The following is a 24,372-nucleotide window of genomic DNA, read 5'->3' on the forward strand; positions in this document are numbered from 1 at the left end:
TATGAAGATGTCATTCAATTATGGGAAGTCACCTAGGCTTTGGGCCTGAAAAAGTGGCTCAAATCCCAGGGACGCTAGTACAACACTAAGCAAAATGGTCCCTGGAAGTTGGCTTGCAGGCCTGTGAGAGCGTCCAAAGGTCTCTGGATGTTAGCATGCCCATAGCATGAGAGTGTCGTCCAAAATCTCAGTGGGACCCACGGGTTGATTGGTAGAAAGGTTGGATTGGTTCCTAAGGGTCCTAATGCTAATGTTGAATGTCTATATGCTGTGCTTTCATTGGTTCCACTTCCTTAATGTGAATTAGGAGGTCGAATCATATCATAGTGGCTTATTTTCACATGTTAACCCCGACTGGCATGTTGCTTGGGTAGATGTGGGAGGAGGGTGTTATAGGGTGGGGGATGCATGCTCTGCCAGATGGAAACAAATGAAAAACATCATCGCAAAAGGCATGGGAGTGGATTTAAACAAAATCTCAACCTAAGAGCAAGAGGCAACGGCTATGAGTGGTCTTAATTCTAACCATATGAAGGCATGAATAGAAATTTACTCATCAACATGTGTAGAATTGCACTAGTATGCAGATCAAACCTCCTCCATCACGCATAACGACTAAATAACATGATGAACCAACCTTGTAAGAACTCCAAGTGCAAGGTTTGTAAATCTCCACTAGTCAAATTTCCCTTTGTAATGATTTCCATTCTCTTAATCTTTAAACTTTGCTCGATATTGTGACCGTCTAAATTCATGGTGTGTTGTGTCAGTTGAGTGGCACATACTGATGAGACTGTAGTTGTGCATCATGAAGGATGGATTGTGCCACATCCACTTATATTTTTACTTGGCAGGGAAATGGCCATGCACCTTCTCACACGTCCCCTCTATATAACTCGATTTAGATATAAATCCATTTTTTTAGGGTAGTTCATGAACACTGAGTGGCTGCTGCATCCACAGGAAAATCTAGGTAGATTAACCCAAAGGGATCTACTCGTTAGCCAAACTAGCAAGGCCTAACCCCAAGGGCATCGAGGAGATTTGACCCTGTGACCTCCCGATAGCCAAGGCGCTTAGCAATAGGAACTAGGCTAAATGAGTTATCCCTTGAGGCTCATTCCGAAATAAATATATTTTAATTTAAAATCTAACATTTAAAAAAAATAAAACACAATTTTTTTTATGTATTTAAAACTTTTGAAATAAAAATAAATTATATTATTATTATTATTACATTAATTTTTTATTTTTTTTTTACACATTTTTCAACCATACTAACCATTTATATTATCGTTTAGATGTAAATGGTTTGATTATCCATTATTATAAAAGGTTAATAACTTTAATTTTATTACCATGTTTTAAATTTTATATTTATATTAAATATTATTTTTATTTTTTTAAGAATTATATATATAAAGTTGTATTTTATTTTAGTTAACCCATTACTGGTTAAAGGAGAAATTTGGCTTAGTCATTTTTAGAAGAATATCTACCAAATTCACTATCAAGAGACAAAATAGCCTAAATTTACATGAAAACTAGCTAACCTATGATTGGCAATGCCACTACATTTACTACTTTCATGGTAAAAGAACCCAGGAATATGTAGAAAATCATGTAGATTCACAAGCTCATGCAATGTACTAAAGCACAAGACAAGAATCTACTTCTACTTTCAACCAATGGAAGCGAATAGATCGATGAAAACAATATGAACAAGAAGAAGACACATCAATGGCACATAACACAATATGTATCCGAGGAAAGCCACAACTCAAAACCCCTACTATCTATATTGCATTAATCAGAAATATGAGTGAATATACAAATATTTTTCTCACTAGAACAATTCCACACAAGTATGCTCAACTCTCTCAGCTCACAAGCAAGCTCAAGCCAAATCCTTAGCCTATTCATCAACTCTCCAAGCACCTAATCTCTTGCATTATTCCTAGGATGAATAGCCCGTATTTAAAGGGAATTCGTGCTTCCAAAAATGAGAAATCCAAACATAGGATCAATCTCTGATGCATGCATGATATTTACACTCCAGTAAATAATACAACTAAGAGTACATTGTCCCTGTACTCTAGTCTCAACTATGTCTTTCTTTGAACTAACATGCATGAGCTTCTCATGAGGGAATATTCAGTTAACTAGAGTAGCACTAGTGGATGTGTTAGTGCACCAACTGACTGTTAGTCCTCTATTAGTTCCAAAAAAAATTTAGAACTAATTTAACTGAACTTAACTCAGTAAACTGAGTGATCTAATTTCCAACTCAATTTAAACTCATATTGGACCCCTAAAACTTTGGGAGAACATATACATGACTTCAGAAAGACTTCTAACTCGAAATTCCTAAGCTAATTAAGTAAATTAAACTTAATTAAATATTTAAAAGTTGCTATGAGAATAGAATTCGATTTTAATTCTCAGTTTAATTCAATGACAAATTAAACTGGAATTTATTGTTGTCATTTCTCAACACTCCCTCTCAACAAGAAAGGTGTTACACTAAAATTTGTCACCATGACTATTTGCAGTTAGTATGGCTCCATCCACTATCATACTATCCTCCTTGGCAAGCCTCATACCTCTGCTCTCCATGTCAAACTTCAAGAAAGAGAGAAAGTCATTAAAAATCTATATATCTCTGGGTACGCAGTTTCTCTTAGCCTTACCTGCGTGTACGCACTCCAAGTTCACAATACCTGCGTACTTGTACGCTCTGTATGTAAAGCAATGGGTGTGTACTCCTGTAAAGGTCAAAAGGCACAAGTTTCACTCCAAAAAAGTTACTTGTGGTCATTTCTAGAGCCTTCTAGAAGCTTGTTTGACGTGTATGGAGCGCCTCCAGATGGTTCATGTATCCCTACCAAAGAGGAACTTATCCCATCAAGAGGGGAGCTATCCCATCCAAATAGGGGCTTATCCCATTGATGGTGGACCTGAATAACTTCCTCTAGAGCACTATAAATACAGGCATTGGGCCAAAGGGAGAGGAGGTTAAAAGCTGAACATTCCTAAGGGTAGATGCTGCTGGAATTAGGACTCCCTTGTAAAGCTTGAGAGGAGAGATTCCCATCCTTTCCTAGCCTTATTTGAGAGTGGGTGAGCTGATAAAAGTAAAGGAAAACTCTTGCTGGACCCTAGGAGGGACTTGCACAACACCAAGGCTCAGGTTGTAATGCTTCCTTTTGTTACCTTTTAATGCAAATGAACTTATTTTTCTCAACAGATTATTATTCATGGTTTGTTTCATATACTCCTTGGTCTATATGATGGATATGTATTGTTTTATGAGTTTATCAGGTGATATTTAATCTTTTGGCTTGTTAGTGAATGCAGGTTTCGAAGAGAAGGAGGAGCTCATCCGGATCGGCGAGGCTGGACTACTACAAAGCGTTGGACTAAAGGTATGTTAAAGATCCCCTGATTACTTGTATTTGCAATGCATGTTTAGAGAAAGGTAGCTTTATTTGTCTTGTTTGTCACTAGAAAGCTTTTGCTTCTAGGGAGGTCGGTTGTGTCCGCACTAACGACTCTTTCCGCATGACAAAATGGCGACTCCACTGGGGAATCCATTGATGTGAATGTTTTTTCCTTTGTATGAACTTTTGATCTAAGAAAAGTTATTTGTTTTCTGGTTTTTGGCTGTCTGACTGTGTATTTGGGTGGGCTAGCTTAGGGTTAAATTAGATTTTAGTTTTTCTTTGTTTTGCTCGAAGTACGCAGCCTCTGAGTTGAGCACAGTGCATACCTGTACGCACTGTCTCTTTGTGCACAGAGCGTACCCGCACCTATGCAAACAGGTCGCCTGCGTACCCCTGTCAAAACTAAGAAAATTTCATTTTCCTTCTTTTTTACCTTTTACTTTTTGTTTTTAATTTGTTTTTCTGCCCAGATCCACTAGTTTTCTGCCATAAATCTTCACCTAAGCTTGTTCCGTTAGTGTCGAGGGTTTTAGTAAAATTCATAGGGATTTTTCCTTAGGGTTTGATTTTTAACTGGTCCTGTAGTGACTTTGGCGTTAGAGGTTGTCGAACTTTGGATCTCTTTGGTTTTGTTTAGTCCTCTTAGGAGTCGGGCCTGTCATAGAATTCACCCTTGTGAGAGACCTACCTTTGTGTCTTCTCTTTGCGAATCTCGAAAAAGTTTGTTGTTTGAACTTTGAATTTTATTCTTGAGAAAAGAACAAAAAGATTTTGGTTTTTGTTTTGACTAGTTTTTGGTTCTGCATTCACTAGTCCTTAGTTACATTTTGACTGAGTAAAACATCCAGGAATCATCTTTAGTAAGCTTTTGACTCGTTAGATTTACTTTTATATTTATTTCTCTTAGATTTGCTTTTGAGTGAAATTGAGTTGATTTGATTGCCATAGCTTTTTTAACTTTGATTTTTGTTAAAGTAAGTTTTACATGCTTTATTAATTAGGAAAAAATACAAAAATATCTTTTGAAGGAAAGTTTGCTTTGGTAGCATTTGTGTCTTTGAAAGAAAAGGAATTTTCGTGAAGTGAATAGTGGTCATGTGTCGTATGTTTTGAAAAGAAAAAGAGTTTGTTTCTTTGTTTTCATTGCCAAGAAAGTTGTTTTTATTTCGAATTTGCATTCTCCAACTCTCTTAGCTAGGAAATTCATTGAAAAAGGAAAAATTAGTGTAAATCATCCTAAGTGCATCTTTTTAGTGGATTTCGGTCGAGTCTACACACCACCAGTTTCATCTCCACTACCTTTTGTCTTAAAAAAGCCATAAAATTAACGCTTAAAGTAAAATCAACTTAGTAACTTTTATTTACTAGGGCTCTGAAACACCAATATAGATCAGGCTAGTGTCTTGGAGTAGGAGAGTAATTAACTCTCCAAGACAGCAAAACCAAACAAGTAGCTCATCTTGTGGTAGGATAAATCCAACTGTTTCATTTGTACTCTGGGAAAGCTCCTCTTAAAGGAGAAGCACGAGCTCGTGTCCAAACCAGTGAGGGGATCAATCCTCCCTCGTTGGGAACGACGCCAGACATGCACGTATTACAAACGGTAAACCTCGAATTAACCATTGTCGAGGAGCCAGGGGTCACTTGTCGGTAAATCTTGGATTATTGTCAAGGAGCCGGCAAGGGGATTGAGCTTGATACTCTGCCCTTGCGTGCTGTCGGAGTGTAGACTGTTCCCCCAGGTGCATTTGTTGCTGTTGGTAACCTTAGTGACCATTATCTTTAGGATTCTACCGAGGTGACGGTGGAGGGAATATCCCACTGTACTTGGAGAAGACGCCGGCTAGACTCACTTGGATTTTCCGGGGGGTTCACTTCACTCGAGACGGTTAAAGTGGAGGAACTTGTGCCGGTCTATTCATTAAGCAGGTTGACGGGGTAACTGTTTCGCCCACCACTTCTGTACTGAATTCAGCGATGTTGGGTTTCATATCCAACTAGTGTTTTCGGTCCGGAAGGCTACTGTTTGTGCATGGTTTGACGCCCTAGATTCTTTAGGCGTGTGATTCAAATTTGTTTGGTTCTTTAGAGACTTTAGGTGGTTTGTTTTGAGATTTTACTTTGTTTGCGTGTGCAGTAGTTAAAAGTTTTTAACTGTGGCGGAATTACCGAGACAGTCCCGTCGACTTCGGGGCAAGTCTCCTAAGATTGTTTCCGTGGCCGAATTGTTGAGGAAGTCCCATAGATTTCGGGGTGAGCCTCCTCAAGACGTCCCGAGTCATTACGAAGGATTAAAGGTCCTTGTTAGTCCTAGTGGTAGTAAAGTAGGTTCACCTAAAGAAGGAGAATCGTCGTTGGTAGTCCATCCAGATTACCAAGGTCTAGAAACAGGTTATAATCCTGAAGCAGTTGCAGTTTCCGAGCTTGCTGGTAGTTTTTCATCTACTAGTGATATAGGTGAAGAACCTGAAGTAGCTGAACCTGTTACTCCAACTTCTAGTGCACCTGATTCACCTAGGGTAGAAAGAGTCATCACCGAAAATCTTCCTGCTGGTTTGATAGTTATTGAAGAACTTGCTCCAGAGGAAGAATTAGGCGTATCTATCCTTGAAGATCAACCTACTATTGATCTAAGGGAGCGTGAATCTATCTTTTACAGTCCTCCTAGAAGTACTACTTGCTACCTTTCGTTAACCAATTATTTAGACAACTCAGGGATAAGTTTTTCTCCACCTCGAACTCCTTTTCCACCCGGAGGTGTTTATACTCCTGTAAATATGTCTGGTCAGTCGTCCGTGTTCACTCAATCTCCTGAATCTTTCTTGTACGACGGTCCTTCTGTTCCCTCCGGGTATCAGTCTCTTTCTAGTACCTTTGCGGGGGCATCTCCTCAACCCATTGATCATGGGTTATTAGCTGGAAACAATGGTAATAAACCATTGGGTGTAGGAGACATTTACATGATGTCAGGTTCAGTTCCCGGTTCTCAACCTCAAGGTGGTCAATTACCGCCTGGGGGGCAGCTTCAATTAACGCCTGGGGGGCAACCTCAAGGTACACAAATTGTGTCTGGGGGGCAACCTCAAGGACAGTATGTACCCATAGTACAATACATTCCTCAAGGTCAACCCCAGCCTCAATATGTACCCCAAGGTCAACCTCAGTATCAGTATTTACCTCAAGGGTATCAACCTCAGGGTCAAGGTCAACCCCAGTATCAGTATTTACCTCAAGGTTATCAACCTCAAGGTCAATACTCGAGTCAAGGTTATCAACCACCTCAAGGTCAGTCATATGTTCAAGGTACGGGAACTGTGCCTTTCAGTTATCAATCCTATCCTCAATCTGGTTATGGATCTCAATATCCTCAACCTGTCATGGGTCAATACCCCGGAATGAACATAGTGTGGGATCCATCGCAAGTTCAACAGGTATTGCAGCCAAGTATACAGTTGTCATCTCAAGCTGGACAACCCTTAGTTGCTGGTCCATCCCAGCAACCGGTCCAGTCTAATGTTCAAACTTCTGTAACTTCGGTAGTTACTCAGCCGCCAATCGCACCTAGTACTCCATCTCAAACAACGGCTGCTGCAACTACCGCAACATCTGCTCCTTCCACCACACTTGCTTCTGGAGTATCGACAGCTCCGGTTTCTACTGTCTCTGCAACTACTCCTCAGACATCTTTACCCTTGTCTGGATCTACGATTCAAACTACGGTTTAGATGCCTGTAGGAAAACCTGGTTTAAGTACGGTTGTCACTAGTCAACCACAATTTGCTTATCAACCATACCAGGGACAGTACCAATACGGGCCTGCTGTCCAACAGCCGGTTTACCAGTATCAACCGTATCCTGGGTACACTTATCAACAACCTCAGCAACCCCAGTACGGTCCGGTTAATCCTGGTTTTCTAGGAGGATATAATATCCCGAATGCGATTCCTGTTCCAAGTTATCCTGGATATCCTCCTCCTGGGACTGGTCTTGTGACCCAAAGTTTTAGGGATCCTAATCAGCAATTACCATTTATCGCAACTTTGGATTTACCAGACTTGACGCGCCTAACGAACGATCCAATACAATATCTTCCGTTCTGGCCGCCAATGCCAAATAAGTTGCCCAGTGATATACCCAAGTTCGAAGGTAAGTCTGGAGAGGATCCGTCCAATCATGTGATGACTTACCACCTCTGGTGTGCTTCAAATTCCATCTCGGATGATTCGATCTGCTTACGTCTTTTCCAGCGTACGCTCATTGGTCTCGCGGCCAAGTGGTACATTGAGTTACCACGGGCCTCTTTTTACAATTTTAGTCAGTTAGCTACCTCGTTCCTAACTCATTTTCAGTTGCCGGTCAGATATGATAATGGCACGGAGCTATTAACTTCATTAAAACAGTCGACCTCCACTTATATTTCCTATCATATCCATGAATGGAGATGTCGACGGTGATTAGTGAAAGTTTTTATTCCGGACCAAATCTTAGCTGAATGGTTTGTTAAATCATTATTACCGAAGATTACTGAAGATGTAGCTAAGGCCGGAGTAGTTACTGAGGAGCAAGTAATTGCTCAAGCGCAGTACCTTGACATAGTTTACACTCAGTCAGGTACGTTACATGAAAAGATCCCAGATTTTCCAAAGTCAAATCAAATCGCTGCTGCGCCTTCGGGATCTCATGCTGTTGATGGCATGATTGGTACGGTAAATACTAAAAGCAAGAAGAAATCTTCAAAGAATTCTTCGCCCATTATAACCTTACCAAATTCCCCGACAGGAGAGTCTTCTCCTGAAATTTCCACCGATATTCACGCTATAGAGTCATCTATGGCTAAATCAAAAAACGGTGGGAAAAAGAAGGGTAAGAAGAAGGGTAAAGCAGACAAGACTCCAAAGGAGAAAATAGAAAAGTCGAAATCCAATGACGAAAAATGCAAACCTCGATATCCTTGTCTTATTTGTGAAGAGGATCATTTTACAAGAGATTGCCCCCATCGGGCCGAGGTTGTGAAAATTGTCAAAGGTTCCTCAACTCCTGCTGTTTTGAAAGATCCATTTCCAAAGCAGGAGAGTAAGATGATAGGTTCTTCCTCGAGTGCCACTGAAGAACCCATATTGACGATGTCTCATGTAAGGATTGCGACTCGATCTCACGATTATGGTAGTAAAAGTCCTGTTGATGGATCGAAAGAAGCAGAATCTTCTCGTTCAAATCCATCAACCTCAGCTCCCGGTTCCGATCCACTACAGATCAAGAAACCTAACCCTGACTTAGTAATAAAACCGCCCGCCAAGGGTGTACTTCGAAGGTCTGCTTTCAATCCACATGCGAGAGCGGCCCAGAATTACAACATTGTTGAGGATTTAGATGTTTCACCCTCAGCAATGTCGGCTTTAGAAGTGCTGCAATCATGCCCAGCACAGCGAAAATTACTTTTGTCGGCTATAGGAGTTGTTGATGTTCAGGACCCGAACCTGATAATCTTTGATCTAGAAAATAGTACAATGTGTCTCCCTCATTAGATGGCTTTCCAGATTCCAGTGATAGTAAAAAACAGGCCTATTCATCGAACTGTAATTGATGAGGGAGCTTCCACGTGTATTATGTCGATTCAGTGTTGGAGATCGCTTGGTTCTCCTTCGCTGAACCAATCCCCGACTATTCTTAAGGCCTTTGATGGCCGTGGGTTCCATCCGTTTGGCATTTTACAAGATTTGCCTATAGGGGTTGAAGGAAAAACCGTTAGTCTAGATGTGGAGGTGGTTGATGCCCCTCTAGACTACAACCTTCTGTTGGGTCGAAGTTGGTCTTACGCTATGACAGCGGTCGTTTCATCGGTCTTCAGAGTCATAAAGTTTCCACATAATGGCAAGATCGTGACAATAGACCAGCTGGCTTATTTTTCATCCGACCCAGCCTCTTCAGAGAGTATCCAGCATGTCGGTAAAACGACTATCCCTTATAAGGATGTTGGCGTAGGATTAGTTAAAGATTCTGGTTTACTGGGAACTTTTCCTTTTCCTCCGATCAACGCAGACCCTTCATTCGCATCCATTCATATGATTACTTCAGACACTATTATTTATGATGATCCTTGGATTGTCCCATCTGAATCTGAGATAGACTCATTCGGTAATGCAATGCCTTTGAGTCCATATGAAATTGCTTATGAGGCCGTGCAGTCTTTTTCCGACTCAAGTTCAACCCAAAGCAACCAAATGAATGTGGTCCGCGAGGAATCCCTTTTCGCGTCATCCTCAGAGTTAATAACATTTCCCGAAGTTGTGTCATCTGACGAGCAACTTTGTGAAGTCCTGTGCGTAGACGATTTACCATGGGAAGATCTCCATCATAGATCTTCGTTTTTACCTGAGGATGATCGTTTTGAAAACGATTTCTCGTCAATTTTTACAGCTGAATATGTCAAAGACGCTCAGAGTCCAATGAAACATCCTGATTCAGAGCTGAATTTGGGAAATGTTTCTCGCACTATTCCCATTGACATTTCAGTGAAGCCTGGAATTGTTGAACACATTCATATAGGTGCCTCGTGTTCAGATGACGAAATTCAAACATACAAGGCCCTATTTCAAGAATTCCGCGACGTGTTTGCCTGGTCCTATGAGGAAATGCCAGGAATTGATCCCTCCATTGTTGTTCATGAGATCAAGACTTACCCGGACGCTAAACCCGTTCGGCAACGTCTGCGTCAGATCCACCCTCGGAAAGCGGCTGCAATTAAAGCAAAAGTTGAGAAGCTGTTGAAAGCAGGTTTCATTTATCCGATCCCGTTAACGGATTGGGTATCGAATATTGTTCCGGTTAACAAGAAGCAGGGAACAATAAGAATATGTATCGACTATAGGGATATCAATCGTGCTTGTCCCAAGGACAACTATCCCACGCCCTATATCGATCAAATAATTGATGATTGTGCCGGCAGTGAAATATTTTCCTTTATGGATGGTTTTTCCGGTTACAACCAAATCAATATTCTACCTGCCGATCAACCAAAAACGGCTTTCATTTGTCCATGGGGGACATTTGCTTATTGCAAATTACCTTTTGGGCTTAAGAATGCCGGAGCCACTTTTCAAAGGGCGATGTCTTATGCATTTCATGACATCAAGCACATTGTGCAACCGTATCTCGATGATTTGCCCGCTCACTCCTTACGTCGAGCTGATCACCTTGTCCATTTACGCGCAATTTTTATGAGGTGTAGGCATTATCGTATACGATTGAACCCACACAAATGTGTCTTCTGCATAGAAGTGGGACGATTGCTGGGATTTGTAGTTTCAAAAGTCGGCATTCGCGTCGATCCCTCGAAGGTCGAAGCTATCATCAAATTGCCTCCTCCTTCGAGTTTGCGCCAACTCCAAAGTTTGCAAGGGAAAGCAAACTTTTTACGCCGATTCATTCCTAACTATGCCGACATTACCAAGGGTTTTACCCGGTTGTTGAAACAAAATGCTCAATTCTCTTGGGATGAGATAGCTCAGAAATCTTTTGATGCGCTAAAGCACGCGTTGACCCATGCACCGTTGCTGCATCCTCCCAACTACAACCAGGATTACTTTTTGTACCTCGTCGCCGCTCATTCCACTATTGGAATGGTCTTAGTACAGGAAGATGAATTCGACACGGAACATGTGATATATTATCTTAGTAGGACGTTAAATCCCACTGAGCTAAAATATTCGCATGTGGAGAAATTGGCCCTGGCAGCTGTTCAGGCTGTCCAGCGTTTTCGTCATTACATTCTTCTCCGTAAAACTACAGTCATTTCGGATTGCAACCCTATGATTTACATTTTGACTAAACAATTGCTAGGGGGCAAGTACTCTAAATGGATTGTTATCTTGCAAGAGTTCGACTTGGAGTTTGAAAAATCTAAGTCTAAGAAATCTTTAGTTTTTGCGGAATTGATGTGTGACTTCCCGCGTGTTGACACGGAAACTGTGGTAGAGGAACCCATTGCGGACGAATCTCTGTTTCTCATCAGCACTTTAGATCCTTGGTATGGGGATATAATTGTCTATCTCCAAACCCAATCCTTTCGGCCCGAAGCTTCAAAGTCGGAACGCCGAAAAATTCGATTCCAGTCCCAACAGTACAAAATTATTGGAGATACTCTTTATCGTCGTGGGGCGGACTTGGTTTTTCGTTGTTGCTTAACTCATGAAGAGGCAGAAAGGGTTATGAATGACTGTCATTCTGGAGCGTGTGGCGGTCATATGTCTGGGTATGCCACAGCTCAGAAGGTGTTGCGTGCTGGCTACTTTTGGCTGTCCATGTTTAAAGATTGTATCATTGCGGTCCGAAAATGCCACAACTGTCAAGTGTTTGATCGCAAGATGCGCGCACCACCTGCTCCTCTCCACCCTATAATTGTCATTGGTCCTTTTGCTAAATGGGGTATCGACTTTATTACATGTAACCCTCACTCGGCCGGGGGGCATGCGTATATCATCCTTGCGGTTGATTATTTTACTAAGTGGGCCGAGGCGATGCCTACATTCGAGGCTGATGGCAAGACAGCTGCGATTTTCGTATTCAATCATATTATTGCTAGGTTTGGTGTCCCACAAGCGATAATCACTGACCATGGGCGCCATTTTCGAAACATTATGATGACAGAACTTACAAGCCAGCTTGGTTTGCGTCATGATAGTTCTACTCCTTATTATCCCCAAGCAAACGGTTTGGTTGAGTCCATCAACAAAGTTCTAGTTATCATGATCCGAAGAATCATTGGTATTCATCGGTCGAATTGGCACAACATGTTATTTTCAGCGCTTTGGGCGTACCGAACCTCAGTGAAAACATCAACAGGGTTCACTCCTTTCCAACTAGTTTATGGTTTGGAAGCAGTGTTGCCCATTGAATGCGAAATCCCATCACTTCAAATGGCTATCGAATTACTTCCAGCTACTTCCGAAGAGGAGAAGCGTCTATTATACTTAGCTAAATTAGATGAGACTCGACGTGACGCTGCATTGGCAATCGAGACTCACGCAAAAAGGATGAAAGCTCAGTATGATCGCAACGTGACCCCTCGTAATTTTTCGGAAGGAGACCTAGTGCTATTATATGATCAAGCTAACGATAAATTAGGTGCTGGTAAATTCGTTCCTATGTGGCATGGGCCCTACATTGTCAAGCGAAAGCTAGCAAAAGGGGCCTATGAGCTAGTAGATTTTGATGGGGACTCTTTGGGTAAGCCCAGAAATGGACTTTACCTAAAGAGGTATTATGCTTAAATGATGGGTATGGAGATTTAGTTAGGTTAGTTTTTCTTTCTAGCTGGTGTGTTTGTTAGTATAGACAGTGTGCTTAGCTTAGAGAGTGTGTTTTTCGTCGTTATTCTGGCTTATCTTGGTTTTACTCTTGATATTGCAGATGTCGACGCCTCTCCAAACGTACATTGGATTTGCTGATGGTGCTTGTCGTAGTACACGGAATATCTCTTCCGCAGCTTGGGTTATCTATTCGCCCTCTGACGAGTTAGTTTCTATGCATGGGTTGAGCCTCGGTCAAACAACAAACAACATTGCAGAATACAGTGCAGTGATTGAGTTATTATCTGAATCTATTTCATTTGGGATTCGGAGTTTGATAGTGAGGTTAGATTTTGAACTCGTTGTATTACAGCTTAATAGAGTATATGCCATTAGAAATCCAGTGTTATTAAGGTTATTTTTGAGAGTGCGCCTCTTGGAACGTGAATTTGATTACATTGAATATCAGCATATTCCAAGGTCATTAAATACATTAGCAGATGCAATTGCTTCTCGAATGTTAGACAGACATTTGCGATAATCATAAATGTAAATTTAAAAACATTTCATCATACATGTTTAACAAGATAAGCCGGTAATAATGATATATATATATATAGATAGGAGTGTGTCAAAAATATACATCGTCTTCGATCATAGGTTGAAAAACACCTTATGATCGGCAAAAATGATAAGTACAAAAAACCAAAAATGTCATATGTGTCTACAAAAAGTGACTAGCCAATCACTGGTGGTGCTCTCTATACGAGACCACTGCCCGCGCTACCCTACACAGGAACCTCCTGAAAGGTCCTGGGACTGCGACCACATAGCGCTGAAGTCGGATAGGAATATCGTCTATAGTCGTCTCTGGTATGTCCGTCGTGAGACGCTCTAGGTCCTGTTCCAGCTCGGCTAAGGTCTCTGCGGCCGCATCCTGTGGGGCCGGTGCTGGTGCAACTGGTACTCTTCTCTCGAATGGCCGGAGATTGGCCGGACGCTGTGGACCTACATCTGCATTTTGAAATTTGTCACTGTCAGTTTTGAGACGATATAAAAACAAATAAAATTAAAAAATTTTAAAACTTGTGAAAATGAAATACCTCTGTCGTCCCATTGTTCTCCCTATGGAAGAACCATGTCCGGATCACCGCGAAAATCTACTCCGGCATAAGGAAAGTCCTGAATCACAAAGACCTAGTCCTCCAACCAGTGAAAGTAACCCGCAGGAAATCGAACAACTCCCGCTCCCTCATCAGGATGCCGGGCCATTACCGCAACCCATCGCATCAACTTTGGCTCCCGAGGAGGCCCAGCTGGAACAGTGAGATGCTATGGGATCAACATCGGAACCCTCTCTAGGGCAAAGCTCACAACTAGAGGCCCATACCCAAAGGTCTTTAATTGCCCGTTCTTTGCCCTAGTCAGTTGGCCCTTCATATTGGCCAATACAGCGTCACACCAATTGAAAATGGTGCCTCGGTAGCAATCTATCGCCATTCGCATTTGGGACCCGGTGGCAATGTGCAAAGCAGCTGCGCCGCAGAGTCTGGTAACTGTAAAGGCAATTACCATAAGTTCAGGCAGGGATATGTATTTGATTTCTATTCCTTTCTCCTGGTTTTGATTGTTGCACCACTCTAGCCGAAGGCTAGCAAGGGATTGGCCACCCGGCCTAGTCCCGGAGAGAGTCAGTTGCTCGCCCCTATTAGGCAAACCAGTGAGAAAATATATGTCTGAGGGCTCTATCTCGAGCTGGTGCCCTCCGATGTAGAAGCATTGATCCTGGACGTTCCACCTTTCAACCAGCCATTCTAAGAATCGCACCTGAGCCCTCATGCCAGGTATGGCCCAGTATTTGTAGAGACCGCATGCCTTCAAAGCATCAATGGAGGGTTGATGATCTATTGTGGCCAAATCGACATCTTCATGTTCTCTTTCGCGCCAATCAAGCATGGTGGGCAATCTACACACCAGAAAACATTCATTAGAATTCATTAAATCAAAAATTAATGGTTAGGTTTTGAGATTTGGGGTTTTAAAATTGCTTTGCGCGGGGTACGCACCCCGCGTTCAGAAACAGAGCGTATGGACGCAGCTGTTCTGAAGGTAGGCTGCGTACTCCCGCCATTTTCCCATGAACGAAAATGTCGGGGTACGCAGGTCGCCCATGGGGCACCTGCGTACCCCGAAAGGCGGATCCTAAAACCCCAAAACCCTCAAAAAATCAAAATAGGGCTTAAAATGAAATTCTAAACGGATGAAAACAAAGAGGAGGATGTTGTGAAATACCTGAAAGAGATGGCACTCGATTCCGATGGTCGGATTCTCCGCAAAGTCCACGGGAAGTTTCTTGCCAAAAGCCCTTTTCTCTCCTTCAACAGTAAAATGGTAAAAATGACATGGTAAAAAGTCTTTTTATAGGTTTTTTGGATAAATGAATGCTAAATTTGTTTATTTTTCACCATGGAAGGATATTTCTCAATGCATTTTTGCTTATCTTAAACAGGTATGAGTAATGTGTCGTTTTTGTGCAGGACAATAGGACTTTCAAGGAAAATTATCATTTTTCACGAACCAAAACATCAGAGTCATCTTTTAAGCCCTTTTCTGACTCCTAAAATATGAAAAGATCACCGAGCATTTCTTTTACACTCGTTAAAACGGAATTAAAAGACGGTCCCCTTATAGCTCTTTTCTGACCGTAAAAACAGGAAAAGATTGCCGGGTTTTTGTCGTTTCAAACTCGATACGAAAATAAAACGACGTGTCCTTGATCGCTTTTTACTTTTCAGGTCAGAGGCACTAATCATGAAAGTACTCCTTGGTCGCAAGACTACGCAGTTCTCTCAAGTATTATTTTATACTTTTTCGGGCTTGGGAGACACAACTTTACGAAAAAGTTCAACCTGGAGTCTTCTTTAGTTTTTTCAGACTCTCTAAAAATGAAAAACGCCGAGTTTCTCCTATACTGGACTCGTTAAAATTTCACAGTAAAGGACCTGTTCAATTACAAATAGGAACGGACCAATCCTTCTTAGGGTTCGAATCAAAACTAAGTTGGACTCATCCGAAGGATGAGCTTATAATCAAGCATATGTTATCCTCCTCAAGCTTGTAAAAAATAAAGAGGTACTTGCCAGAAATGGTGGGGGAAAAGAGAGAAAAATGAGCCCATTTGTTATCTTTTGTCTCAGAAGAAGCCTTATTACCACTCTTGAACACGACACTTTCATTCACCTGGGTTGGGAAATCCTTTGCCTCACAGTTCATCAAACCACATTGAAAGTCTTTAACCGGGTATTAACTTTGGGTCAAATGTCACCAAGCCATCTGTCGTGTCGTTATGTGTTCAAGAGGTCTCTGCAATAAACATTCATCTGCAAAATACTTATCATCCATTTTGACCATCCCTGAGTTAGTCCTTACAGCTATATTTCTTCAACTTGATCTATGATTTCGTGTTGTGGGCTTGCCTACAACGGGTCGCTTTCTATCGACATCGGCACATTATCTAGAAAGATGACCTAGGAATCGTCAGTACCTTGAAGTCTGCATGCATCAATGGCAGGTTTCTCGCCTTTGACGTCAGTTTACATCATTGACTTTCGATCGAAGGATTCCGTGAAATGTTCGACATCAACTCATTCATTCACATCTCATGGATTGTACTGGGTACTTTGAGAACCATTGACATCACTGGTGGTCTCTCTCATGCTTGTTAACAGTTTACATCATTGACTGGTAATCAAGTGGTTTCTACCATGTTCGACATCAACTCATTTATTCGCATGGATAGAATCGTACCTGTTCGGGAAGTAGAAATGAAGACCCTGGATCTAGTTTCCACCATCCAGGCTGCGAGGAGTTTTGTATTCATTGTACAGTAGACTAATCATAAACAGATGGCTGCGTCCATACTGTGTCTACAAAAGTCTATGATTATGATGTACTACAGAATCATTCCTGTATCAGAGCAGTAGATAGTCAATTAGTTAAAGTTTTCAATCTGAGTATGGGAATGCCTACCTCAGCGATGATATGATCATATATATGTATTTTGTGTTGAATACTTGCAGGTTCCGACTGGGCTCTCCACAAGATAATCCTTGAAATGATAAAGTACTTCACCCTTCCTAGATGATATGAAACCCTAATCTACTACAGGCTTCGCACTTTAGGGGGCAATCTGTTACACTAAAATTTGTCACCATGACTATTTGCAGTTAGTATGGCTCCATCAACTGTCATACTATCCTCCTTGGCAAGCCTCATACCTCTTCTCTCCATGTCAAACTTCAAGAAAGAGAGAAAGTAATTAAAAATCTATATATCTCTGGGTATGCAGTTTCTCTTAGCCTTACCTGCGTGTACGCACTCCAAGTTCACAATACCTGCGTACTTGTACGCTCTGTATGTAAAGCAATGGGTGCGTACTCCTGTAAAGGTCAAAAGGCGCAAGTTTCACTCCAAAAAAGTTACTTGTGGTCATTTCTAGAGCCTTCTAGAAGCTTGTTTGACATGTATGGAGCGCCTCCAGATGGTTCATGTATCCCTACCAAAGAGGAACTTATCCCATCAAGAGGGGAGCTATCCCATCCAAAGAGGGGCTTATCCCATTGATGGTGGACCTGAATAACTTCCTCTAGAGCACTATAAATACAGGCATTGGGCCAAAGGGAGAGGAGGTTAAAAGCTGAACATTCCTAAGGGTAGATGCTGCTGGAATTAGGACTCCCTTGTAAAGCTTGAGAGGAGAGATTCCCATCCTTTCCTAGCCTTATTTGAGAGTGGGTGAGCTGATCAAAGTAAAGGAAAACTCTTGCTGGACCCTAGGAGGGACTTGCACAACACCAAGGCTCAGGTTGTAATGCTTCCTTTTGTTACCTTTTAATGCAAATGAACTTATTTTTCTCAACAGATTATTATTCATGGTTTGTTTCATATACTCCTTGGTCTATATGATGGATATGTATTTTTTTATGAGTTTATCAGGTGCTATTTAATCTTTTGGCTTGTTAGTGAATGCAGGTTTCGAAGAGAAGGAGGAGCTCATCCGGATCGGCGAGGCTGGACTACTACAAAGCGTTGGACTAAAGGTATGTTAAAGATCCCCTGATTACTTGTATTTGCAATGCATGTTTAGATAAAGGTAGCTTTATTTGTCTTGTTTGTCACTAGAAAGCTTTTGCTTCTAGGGAGGTCGGTTGTGTCCGCACTAACGACTCTTTCCGCATGACAAAAGGGATTATCAGCTACCCTAATCCCATCTCTTTGAAACTCGAATTTACATCTTGACAATGCCTTTATCAAAATGTCAGCATCTTCCTCCTCCGTGGGAATGTACTCTAACAACATAATCCTCCTTAATATGCAATCTTTGAGATGATGATATCGGATATCAATATGATTTAACCGATCATGAAAAACTGGATTTTCAAAGAGTTCGATACAACTTTTATTATCACAAAAAATCACAGTTGGATCCATCTGCTGACCAAACAAACCAACCAAGATCTTCCTCATCTAGATGGCCTCCCATGTTGCTTGACTCGCAGCCATGTACTTTGCCTTTGCTGAACTGAGTGCAACCAATCTTTGTTTTGTTGTACTAAGAAATTGTTGTTGACCCAATATTGAAGATCCCTCCTAATGTGCTCTTCCTGTTGGATGGACTCCTTGCCCAATCTCAATCGATGAAGCCTTGAAGCTTCACTCCCTCTGTCTGTCTGTACCATAATCCAAACCGAGAAGTGCCCCTAAGGTATCTCAACACATGCTTTATCGCCTTCTAATATAGCTTGGTAGGCCTAACCATCGCTTGACTAAGTTGGTTAACTGCATAACACATATTCGATCATGTGTTCACCAAGTACATGAGTGAACCCATAAGCTACTTATAAACAATAGATTCCACTACTTCCCCTGAAGTAGCATCCTCCTTCCTCGAGCTACCTGCTAGAGGAGTCTTCATGGGTTGGTAGCTCTTCATGTAGAATCTCTTGAGTATCTCATTGGCATACTTTCCCTGAGACACAAACAACTCCCCATATCCCTGCCATACCTCCATGCCAAGAAAGGAATACATGAGCCCCATGTCCTTCATCTTAAACTCTCTTGCAATGTCCTCCTTACAAGACTTGATTAGTTGATCATCGCCTGTCAGTATGATATCATTAACATAAAGTACAATGATCAATAGTTTACCTTCCACCACTATGTTGTACAGGTTCGCATCCGCTTCACTCTTCGTGAAGCCCAACCCGATGAAGTAGTTGTCTATCATGGTGTATCAAGCATGGGGTGCTTGCTTCAGCCCATACAACGCTCTCTTGAAGTGGCATACATGAAAATCACGGTCAAATGTTTCAAAACCTTGAGGATGCTCTATGTACAACTCTTCCTCAATCATGCCATTAAGGAAGGTTGTCTTCACATCCATCTAATGTATCTTCCAACCCATCTGTGCTGATAGTGCCAATATAGATCTGATTGATGAGTACCTTGTAACAAGAGAAAAGGTATCATCATAGTCAATCCCCTCTACCTGTGAAAATCCACGGGCCACAAATCTATCCTTGTGCTTCTCCACACTACCATCTGCATCTTTATTTACCTTGTCCTACGGTCTCGGGACCACATCCCAAACATTGTTATGAACTATGGAGTCATACACCTCCACCATGGCATCAAACCAAACTGGCTTCTGCACTGCTTCCTTAAAGGAAGATGGCTATGTCACAACACATTCTCCCATAATAGAGATGTATCCAGTTTATCTCTCAGGTGACCTCCTCTGCCTGCGCTGAGAAGTGGTTGCTCCCACATTCTCTCGTACATCATCCAACAATCTGTTAGCCCCTCTGGTGCACTTTCTTCCCTCTCTGGAAGACTTTGCTTGAGTGGATGTCTCCACTCTCGAATCCTCTACATGTGGCTGCTCCACATCAATCTAAGGCTCCTCAACCTTAGGAGCTAAAATATCATCATCCGCATGTATCTCAAGCTCCCTCTCAAGGGAAACTCGCATGACCTTCTCCTCATCGAATATGACATCCCTGCGAACCATTGTCATCCTGCTAGTCAGAAAGTACACCCAATAGTTGTGAGGTGTATCAGTGTACCCCACAAATATCCCCAACTCCACTGTCAGCTCAAGCCTCTCCCATGCATCTTTGGTCAGATGGAAATATACCGATGACCCAAAAATCCCGAAGTGACCAACATCTAGCCTCTTACTGGAATAAGCCTCCTCTGGTGTCTTCATCTCAAGGATCCAATGTGGGCTACGATTTTGAACATAAAATGTTGTGTTACATGCCTCAACCCACAAGTGTAGTGGTAGGCCCTGATCATGCAACATCGCACTCGCTGCCCCTACTATGCTTTTGTTCTTCCTCTCGGCCACCCTATTCTACTGAGGTTTATGGGGTATCGTCAACTCCCGTTTAATCCCGTCTGCTGCACATAAGTTCTTAAACTCGTTTGAGACATACTCACCACTGTTATCACTCCGTAGAGCTTTAACCTTCTTTGTTGAATCTTTCTCCACCAATGCTTTAAACTCACAAAACTTTGTGAAGGTTTGATCTTTTTTCTGCATGAAAAATATCCAACACTTATGAGAAAAGTCATCAACAAATATAACACAATACCTGTGTTTGGACGTGGATGTTGTTGAGAATGGCCCACACACATCTGAATGGACTCACTCTAGAATAGCCTATGCTCGATTGTCTCTATCGTGAAAGGAAGACTTGGTGTATTTTCCCAAAGTACACCCCTTACATGTATCAACTTGCTGAAGTGTACCTTTGGGAAGACTGGTAGAGATCTGTTGCAATATCTTCAAAGCCCCATGATGCAAGTGGCCCAATCACCTGTGCCACAATTTGCCAACATCTTGGGTCTACACCCTTTCTGCTTTTGTGCTCAAAGCAACGCACTCCTCTACCTCCAGCTTATAGAGATTCTTCACCTGAATCTCTATCTTCTTTACTTAACCTGTGGCTATGTGTCGAAGGAACACCTTTCCTTTCGTGAAGATCACGTCATAACCTCTATCCTCAATCATGGCAATGGATACCAAGTTCTTCTTCAGCCCGGGAACATACATAACATTCTTCAAGGTGAGTGGAGCCCCATGTTCCTTTTGAAAAATAATCGTGCCCAATCTAGTAACACTATACTTCCTGTTGTCACCCATCTTGACATGCATCTGGAGATATTTCTCTGCCAGGTCACTGAATAAATCTTTGTCACTAGTCATGTGGAATGAAGCTCCATTGTCTAAGTACCATACACTTCCCATCATTGATGACACCATGCATGAAATGAGGGAAAATTCCAATTCGAATTGAGAGGCCAAAGCCTCACCCACCGCTCCTCCTAAGGACTTCTTCTTGGACTTTTTGAGTGGAGAATTTGTACCAAAATGGCCCAGCTCATGACAATGAAAGCACTTAACTTTCATCATGTCTTTCTTCTTACCGCCATGAAAATGATTTGATTTGGAATGGGAAGCTTTCCTTTTCCCCTTCTTCACCTTAATTTCTAAGGCATAGTTCTCTTCATCATGAATCTTTGATGAAGAGCCATCCCAAGTGTTCCTCCTGATCTCCTCTTGCATCAAATCCAACCACAGTCGTTTCCAATCTGGCAGCTTCTCCTGACCATTGACAGAGTCTTGATAAATATGCCAACTCTTTGGGAGTCCTAGAAGAGCAAGACTCACCATATCATCCTCGGCAACCGTGATTCCAACACTTCCAAGTTCATCACGACATTGAGTGAACTTGGTCAAGTATTTTGGAATAGTCTCGCCTTTCTCCATTTTGATTTTTTGAAGTTTGTCCTTCAGTGAAAATTTCATTTGGTCACTGTTGTTCTGGTACAGGTCCATCAATGTTTTCCACATAGCATACGGAGTTTCCTTGCCATGGAGACTCGAGACAATGTGGTCTCAAACTCCCTCAAGGATTATTTGCCTCGCCTTCGCCACACACTTCTTCCATTTGGCCAAATTATGTGCATCTGATGTTGCTAGCTTAGGAATTTATTGATCAATGAATTGCTTCAAGCCATTATGCTCTAGCACAACCTCCATTCTGTCCCTCCAGGCTATAAAATTTGAGCTGCCTTCCAAGGCATACTCGAGCCGCAAATCGTAGAACACCATCTGCCGATCCTGAAGTATGTATTTCAAATTCAAATTTTACCTGTAACCCAAAACTCAAAACTTCGAAATCTCCTCTAGTATACTGTCGTCAGCTTCGATACCACGTAGAAAATCTTGTAGGTTCACAAGCTCATGCAATGTACTAAAGCACGAGACGAGAATCTACTTCTACTTTCAAACAATGGAAGCCAATTGATCGATGATAACAATATGAACAAGAAGAAGACAAATCAATGGCACATAACACAATATGTATTCAGGGAAAGCCACAACTCAAAACCCCTACTATCTATATTGCATTAATCAGAAACACGAGTGAAGATACAAAGCTTGTTCTCACTAGAACAATTCCACACAAGTATGCTCAACTCTCTCAGCTCACAAGCAAGCTCAAGTCAAATCCTTAACCTATTCAACAGCTCTCCAAGCCCCTAATATCTTGCATTATTCCTAGGATGAATAGCCCGTATTTAAATGGAATTCATGCTTCCAAAACTGCACAATCCAAACATAGGATCAATCTCTGATGCATGCATGATATTTACACTCCAGTAAATAATACAATTGATAGTACATTGTTCATTCACTCTAGTCTCGACTGGGTCTTTCTCTAAACTGACATGCATGAGTTTCTCATGAGGAAATATTAATTTAACTAGAGTAGCACTAGTGGATGCATTAGTGCACCAACTAAATGTTAGTCCTCTATTAGTGCCAAAAACAATTTAGAACTAATTTAACTGAACTTAACGCAGTACACTGAGTGATCTAATTTCCAACTCAATTTAAACTCATACTGGACCCCTAAAACTTAGGGAGAACATATACATGACTTCAGAATGACTTCCAACTCGAAATTCCTAAGCTAATTGTAAGTTAATTAAACTTAATTAAGTATTTACAAGTTGCTATAAGAATAAAATTCAATTTTAATTCTTAGTTTAATTCAAGGTCAAATTAAACTGGAGCTCCTTGTTACCATTTCTTGACAGAATGCTCATGGGTTTTACTGAGGATTCTTTTTTCCTTCCTTTTTTTCCATACATTAATCCATTGTGATGATTTACCAGGAACATATGAGGGAATAATGACTGAATTTCCTTTTATCTCATTCTAATTCCAAGTGTTCTACTACTTTAGCTACTTCCTTATCACTATCCGAGTGATTTAATTCATGGAAGCATTTTTAGTTGCTCATTTCCAAAACTATAGTTGTATCTTGTGCATCTCCATTCGAAGGATGGATCTCAACATCTACATGATGAGATATCTTGGCATGTGGTTGAGGTAAGATTGAAGGACTCGTTTTAGCTATAGAATTTTTTTGTTGTTGTATATTTTATGGCTTGTGAGATGAAGAGGTCTTAGCTCCTTTTAAATATTTTGTATCTTGCCATCAGTGTGACTTATTCCTAGAATTCAAAGGAGGATATTGCCCTTGAGAAGAGGGACAAACATTCTGGAGATGCCTGGGTTGTTAACAGATCCTACAATAGAATCTTGTATTTTTGTAGTTCATTAGTTGCGAATAAATTGAGCCATTCAAATTGAGGAGGATTTTGTCTAGAAACCCTTTGCTAAGAATGATTTCAACACATATTCAGGTAAAGTTCATAATACCCTTCTCAATCCTTTCTATTTCTACTTTAATGAAATGACCGAGTGAGTTACCCACATCAGATAAGATGTCAAGATGTAGAGAATGAAGAGGAAAATTTGGGAGTCTTACCCACACAAGATTGACCATAATAGGCATAGCAAGAGGGTTAAAACCCATCAACCAAGTTTTGAAAAAAAAAATCATCATGACCCAAAACCAAGGACCTTCATAAAAAACCTTTTGATAATCCATACGATCTTTAAATACACCAAAAAAAAACTTTTGAGCTAAAAAAAAAATTGTATTTGGGGTCAAGTCTTGGTGCACCCATTCCAGGAGTGCAAATGTCGTAGGTCGTAGCCCACTAAATCGACAAATAATGTAATGCTTCAAAACATCCCAACAAATATCCTCAGATTGAGGATGATCCACTTTAACAGTTGGGATATTTTCCCCCTGATCCATAATGTAGGCTGACCCAAATATATCTTTAGGAATCAACTATGCAGGCCTTGGCTTGAGGGTATCCTTGAAGGACCTTGAAGGATTTTGAATCCACCATATAAATATGAAACTAAAATTATTGAGGCACCCTTGGCTATGCCATATTCTCCTAGAGAATTATTGTCTTGAAGTTGCCTACCTCCGTGAAGAAGTCGCATAAAAATGGTGGGAATTCCTATTCGATCTTTGATTTTAGTACCAAGCGTAGAGACAAGTGTGGCTTTCACTTGGATATGGAAAGTGCCCCCTGAAATTGGTTTCACGAAGACTAAAAAGTTCAGAAAAGTGGGAAAAACCTTGTTGCAAACATAATCCTCTTGTTTTTACCAGATTTGTAGTTATAGCAGCAGAATGAGGATA

This window comes from Pinus tabuliformis, chromosome 4_1 (genome assembly GCF_031772625.1).
Source record: "Pinus tabuliformis cultivar Carrire ecotype Pingquan chromosome 4_1, CPIR1, whole genome shotgun sequence".
In the NCBI taxonomy this organism is placed as follows: domain Eukaryota; kingdom Viridiplantae; phylum Streptophyta; class Pinopsida; order Pinales; family Pinaceae; genus Pinus; species Pinus tabuliformis.